This window comes from Emys orbicularis, chromosome 1, assembly GCF_028017835.1.
Source record: "Emys orbicularis isolate rEmyOrb1 chromosome 1, rEmyOrb1.hap1, whole genome shotgun sequence".
Lineage (NCBI taxonomy): Eukaryota > Metazoa > Chordata > Testudines > Emydidae > Emys > Emys orbicularis.
Window position 1 is genome coordinate 208,910,891 of NC_088683.1, and position 6,472 is coordinate 208,917,362.

Genomic DNA, 6,472 nt, shown 5'->3' on the forward strand with positions numbered 1-6,472 from the left:
GGATTCTCAGTCACTGACAATTTTTAAATCAAAATTGGATATTTTTCTAAAAGATCTGCTCTAGGAATTATTGTGGGGAAGTTCTATGACCTGTGCCATACAGGAGGTCAGATAAAATGATCACAATGGTCTCTTCTGGGCTTAGAATCCAAGAATATAAAATACCTATTAATCCTTTAGCAACACAATGCAGGGGCATGAATCTGATGGCTCCTTACCTCTCAAATGATGGTACAGGAACTCCTCACTTAACATTGTAGTTATGTTCCTGAAAAATGCGACTTTAAGCGAAACGATGTTAAGTGAATCCAATTTCCCCATAAGAATTAATGTAAATGAGGGGGTTAGGTTCCAGGGAAATTTTTTTCACCAGACAAAAGACTATATTTTATATATATATATATATATACACACACACACACACACGCAGTATAAATTTTAAACAAACAATTTAATACTGGTACACAGTGATGATGATTGTGAAGCTTGGTTGAGGTGGAGAAGTCAGAGGGTGGGATATTTCCCAGGGAATGCCTTACTGATAAATGAACTAGCAATTGACTGAGTCCTGAAGGGTTAACTCTCACAACACTCTACAAGGCAGCAGGAAAGGAGGGAGGGCAGACAGAGACACACACCCTGTGTGTGAGAGAAAAAATGCGTATTTCCCCTTTAAGTAGCTGACCCCAGGCTTAAGTACATTGCCTTGTTAATTAAATCAGCTTGCTGAGACCTGAGATGGCAGCTACTGCCTAGAAGCTCCCTCCCTCAGTCGTGTGTCCCCCCTGCTCTATGGATGATGGGGTAAGCGGGGTGCAGGAGTGGAGGGGGGGGTGGAGACACCCTGACATTAGCCCCCCTTTTCCCCCCTCCCCCTGTACAGCAAGCAGGAGTCTCTGGGAGCAGCTCCAAGGCAGAGGGCAGAAGCAGCACATCGCAGTGGGGGGAGGGACAGCTGCTACACAGGGAACTTAGGGGAGTGGGGAGCTGATAGGGGGACTGCTGGTCCACCCTGGTTCCAACCACCCACCAGCTAGCTGCAACGGGCTGCTCTTCCTGCAAGCAGTGGACAAAACAGGCGGCTGCCAAACAACGTTAGAAGGGAGCATTTCACAACTTTAAACGAGCATGTTCCCTAATTGATCAGCAACTTAACATCGAAACAACATTAACCGGGACGACTTTAAGTGAGGAGTTACTGTATAGTTCTATTAAATGTATATTTAGGAGTACATTCCCTTCTTGTTGCACAGGGAGTGACTTGCATAAACCACGCATGTCAAGCTAAGAACAGCACAGGGCTATCAATTTGATTAAAATAAAATCAACCTCAACCTTCATTCAGAAGAAAAAGTGAACTCTGAAACTTAACAATTAATATTAACAACAATGGGGAAGGAACAAAAGCCAGAATAGGGAAAGTGCACCTTAAAGAATATTCAAGTAACATAGGATAGGTCTACACTTGAGTAGACTTGAGCCACTATATGTCCTCCTAGCATAGGTATAAACAGCAATGGAGCCAGTGAGGCACTGCTTAGGTGAATAGAAAAGAGACATGCCAGAACCATAGAATAATAGAATCATAGACGATTAGGGTTGGAAGAGACCTCAGGAGGTCATCTAGTCCAACCCCCTGCTCAAAGCAGGACCAACCCCAACTAAATCATCCCAGCCAGGGCTTTGTCAAGCTGGGCTTTAAAAACCTCTAAGGATGGAGATTCCACCACCTCCCTAGTTAACCCATTCCAGTGCTTCACCACTCTCTTAGTGAAATAGTTTTTCCTAATATCCAAGGTAGACCTCCCTCACTGCAACTTGAGACCATTTCTCCTTGTTTTGTCATCTGCCATCACTGAGAACAGCCTAGCTCGATCCTCTTTGGAACCCCCTTTCAGGTAGTTGAAAGCAGCTATCAAATCCCCCCTCATTCTTCTCTTCTGCAGACTAAACAATCCCAGTTCCCTCAGCCTCTCCTCATAAGTCATGTGCCCCAGCTCCCTAATCATTTCGTTGCCCTCTGCTGGACTCTTTCCAATTTGTCCACATCCTTTCTGTAGTGGGGGGCCCAAAACTGGATGCAATACTCCATATGTGGCCTCACCAGTGCCGAATAGAGGAGAATAATCACTTCCCTCGATCTGCTGGCAATGCTTCTACTAATGCAGCCCAATATGCCATTAGCCTTCTTGGCAACAAGGGCACACTGTTGACTCATATCCAGCTTCTCATCCACTGTAATCACCAGGTCCTTTTCTGCAGAACTGCCACTTAGACAGTCGGTCCCCAGCCTGTAGCAGTGCATGGGATTCTTCTGTCCTATGTGCAGGACTCTGCACTTGTCCTTGTTGAGCATATTCCCCTACTCAAGCAGTGCCTCCCAGATCTCACTGCCTTTCCCCTGCTGGAGCCTTTCCCCTGCTACAGCAGTAGGGAGGGTGAGGTCCCAATGGACTGGAGAAGGGCAAACATAACACCTTTTTTCAAAAAGGGAAATAAAGAGAACCCAGGGAATTATAGATCAGTCAGCCTAACTTTGGTGCCCGGAAAAATAGTAGAACAAGTTATTAAACAATCAATCTGTAAGCACTTAGAGGATAATAGGATTATAAGGAACAGCCAACATGGATTTGTCAAGAAAAAATCATGCCAAACCAACCGAAATGTCCTTCTTTGACAGGGTTATTTATCTATGGATTTGGGGGGGGGAGGGAGGAAAGGGGAGAAGTACATGTGATATATCTTGATTTTAGTAAAGCTTTTGACACATCCCACATGACATTCTCATAAACAAATTAGGGAAATATGGTCTAGATATAATTACTATTAAATGAGTGCAAACCTGGTTGAAAAAATGTACTTAAAGAGCAGTTATCAATGTATCACTGTCAAACTAGGAGGACATATTTAGGGGGGGAGTCACACAGTGGGCTGTCCTGAGTCTGGCACTATTCAATATTTTCATTAATAACTGGGATAATGGAGTGGAGAGTGTGATGGGTTCCCTTGGGACTGTCACCTGACTTGCTGAAACTACCTCTGAGCCTGTTTCCCGTGATGGCTTGGGACTTCAGTACCTTGCCTTGTTGAGCAAGACAATGCTAGTCTGCTGCAACACAGACCCAGGTCTGAACCACGCCCCCAAAGCTGCAGGCTTTAACTGAAAACCAACAGGTATTCCTGTCTCAAGCACCCAGACACCAGCTCCCAATGGGATCCAAACCCCAAATAAATCTGTTTTACTCTATATAAAGCTTATACAGGGTAAACTCATAAATTGTCCGCCCTCTATAACACTGAGAGAGAGATATGCACAGCTGTTTGCTCCCCCAAGTATTAATGACTTACTCTGGGTTAATTAATAAACAAAAGTGATTTTATTAAGTATAAAAAGTAGGATTTAAGTGGTTTCAAGTAATAACAGACAGAACAAAGTAAGTTACCAAGCAAAATAAATCAAAACTCGCAAGTCTACGCCTAATACACTAAGAAACTGAATACAGATAAATCTCACCCTCAGAGATGTTCCAATAAACTACTTGCTTACAAAATCAGACATAAAAATACAAAAGTGTCACAGCACACTATTACTGACAAATAGCTTACTTTCTCATTTTTACCACAATTATAAAATAAATCAATTGGAATATAAATAGTGTACTTACAATTCTGAGTATATAGAGCTGTATAAACAAGTCATTATATGAAATTTTATTTTGTACTGACTTTGCTAGTGCTTTTTATGTAGCCTGTTGTAAAACTAGGCTAATAACTAGAGGTGTTGATGTACCCCCTGGAAGACCTCTGTGTACCCCTGGTTGAGAACCACTGAACTAGTGTACTGTGGATATGTTGTTTCCTAAATGCAGGTACTATAACTACTTGTGATGAGAAGCCTATACCATCTGTGTTACATTTATTTTTAAAGGACACTGTCACTTGAAAAAAAATTCTACTGACTAATTTTAAGAAAAAAAATCAAGTTTCTGTTCCCATTTGAATAGTATATCCTGATTTCCTTCCACTACCACCCCTCCCCCAATGATAGAGTCTTTTCAGCAGGGAAGTGTGGGCACTGGCCTTAGAGCAACACGACCGAGACATGCTTGACCCCACTCTTCCCTTCTGTGCCCACACCTGCCTGCCGGCCTCCTCAGCAGCAGCATTGAGGTAAGTCCACTTTACCCCTTGCTTGAACCAGGAGTGGAGACCTTGGCAGTGAAAAACCATCTTTTCTGCTGCCTACCCGGCTTCCCATGGCTCCACGTAGGGCCCTGTGGAGGGAAAAGTTCTGGGATTTCTAACCCTCAGAGCTCACAATGAGATAGAACCCAAAGAGTCATGAGATTTTAAAAATAAATTGCCTTCCAGTTTTTCAGGCTTTAGGCTTCAAACCCAGTTGTAGGTCCATAAGCCATTTCAAGGCCTCCTCTGTGACATTGTGGATATCATCCATTTCATCATCCCTATTTGGGGCACTGCGTTACAACGTGTTTGATGTTTTGTATGTTCTCACTGCAGTCTCATGAAGGGGAGTCTTTGATTTTCCACATGTACATCAAGTAGCCACATCTTCCATGGTTTGTTTGAATGTGGTTCAGTATGGCCCAAAGTCTGCATGGTAGGTCGAAACCTGGAGGGCAGCTAATTGGGTCACTGATAATGTCCAGACACTTTGCCATTCCCTGGCTGGATCCAGAAACATGAGGTGGCTGCATGTGGCTTCTGCAATTTCAGGCGTTGTTGGGGTATGTTGTCCATAATCTGCCAGATGGGAAGTTGGATGAAAGAAGATGACCTTGACATGGTTCACCCTGTTAAGTGGAAAACCACAACTAAAGTCATCAAACTGGCAACTGAATGTTGATTGTCAGTCAAAAGACCAACAAAATAATAAGTATAAGTAATAAATAAGTAAGTAACTGATTAAAGGATAGGAAACAAAGGTTAGGAATAAATGGTCAGTTTTCACAAAGGAAATAGATAAATAGCAGGGTATCCCAAGGATCTTCACTGGGACCAGTGCTGTTCAACACGTTCATAAATGATCTAGAAAAAGGGGTAAATAGTGAAGTGGCAAAGTTTGCAGACAATACAAAATTACTCAATATAGTTACGCCAAAAACTGACTGCAAAGATTTACAAAGGGATCTGTAGCAGCGTGGCACCCACTTCTTGCGAGCGCCCCCTTCTGGTAGGGTGTGTCTGCAGTTTTTTCAATTTCCTCCACTCATGGTGCCCCCTGTCAGCAGCTGCGCTTGTCAGGAAGGCTTTTGGTGACTCAGCCCTCTCACAGTCCATGTGAGAAACTAAAGAAAACAACCCCCTTCCGGGGTATACTGTCCAACCGGGCCTATTTCAAAGTCCTCAGTAATGTTCTGCAGCTCCTCCTTGTCTCAGTCCCTTCACAGTCCAACAGGGCCCATTGCAATACCTTTCCACTGTCAACATCTCGGTAGCCCTGCCCGGGCTCTGGACCTCAGTCTGACCAACAGGGCCTATCTCAGTACCCTAGTTGACCAGCTTACTTGCAAAGGTTCCTACTCTGGGATGGAACAGCACCCCTAGGGCTTCCTACCTGGTGACTCTTCATCTGCCCTTTAGTCCTCTGACTCTGGATCTCCAGCTGGGTCAGTCTCAGTTCAACCCCCTTCCAAGGGGTTTACAGTTCCATAAACAGTCCCTTCCCTGGGCGTGTCTAAACTCCCTTCTCTCAGGTCACAGCCACTTCCCCAATGGCTGTTGGAGACTGACCTGGGCCCACCCACTACTTTGAGCCCCAACCCAGGAAGCCTCTAACTAGCAGCTATGTGCCACATCACTTTAACTAACTGTGTTTCCCTGGGCCACTTCCCCACGGCCCTTATCTTTGTCGAGTCCCAACAGCCAGCCAGGAGCTCCTTCTTTGCTCCCCATTCCCGGCCAGCAACAATCTGTCTTGGCTATTTCAGCTACTGCAGTCAACCAGAGCACCACTTGCTCCCCCAGTCCCAGACAGCAGGCTGAACTCACTCTGGGCTCGCAGATCCTTTTATACAAGTCTGCTAGACCTGATTGGCTGCTCCCTGCAGCCTCTCTGATTGGCTGCATCCTACGCCGCCTCTCTAGGCAGCTTGGAGGACCCTCTCCACTGCCTTTTTCTGGGATGAGGTGTGGTATGGCAAGGCCTATAGCCAGAGGCCTCAAGGCCTAGTCCCCCTCATCACAGAAGCTCACTAAATTGGGTGACTTGGCAACAAAATGGCAGATGAAATTCAATACTGATAAATGCAAAGTAATGCACATTGGAAAACATAAATGGAAATATACATACAAAATGATGGGGTCTAAATTGGCTGTTGCCACTTAAGAAAGAAATCTTGGACTCATTGTGGATAGTTCTCTGAAAACATCTGCTCAATGATCAGAGGCAGTCAAAAAAGCTAACAAAATATTAGGAACCATTAGGAAAGGGATAGCTAAGAAGACAGAA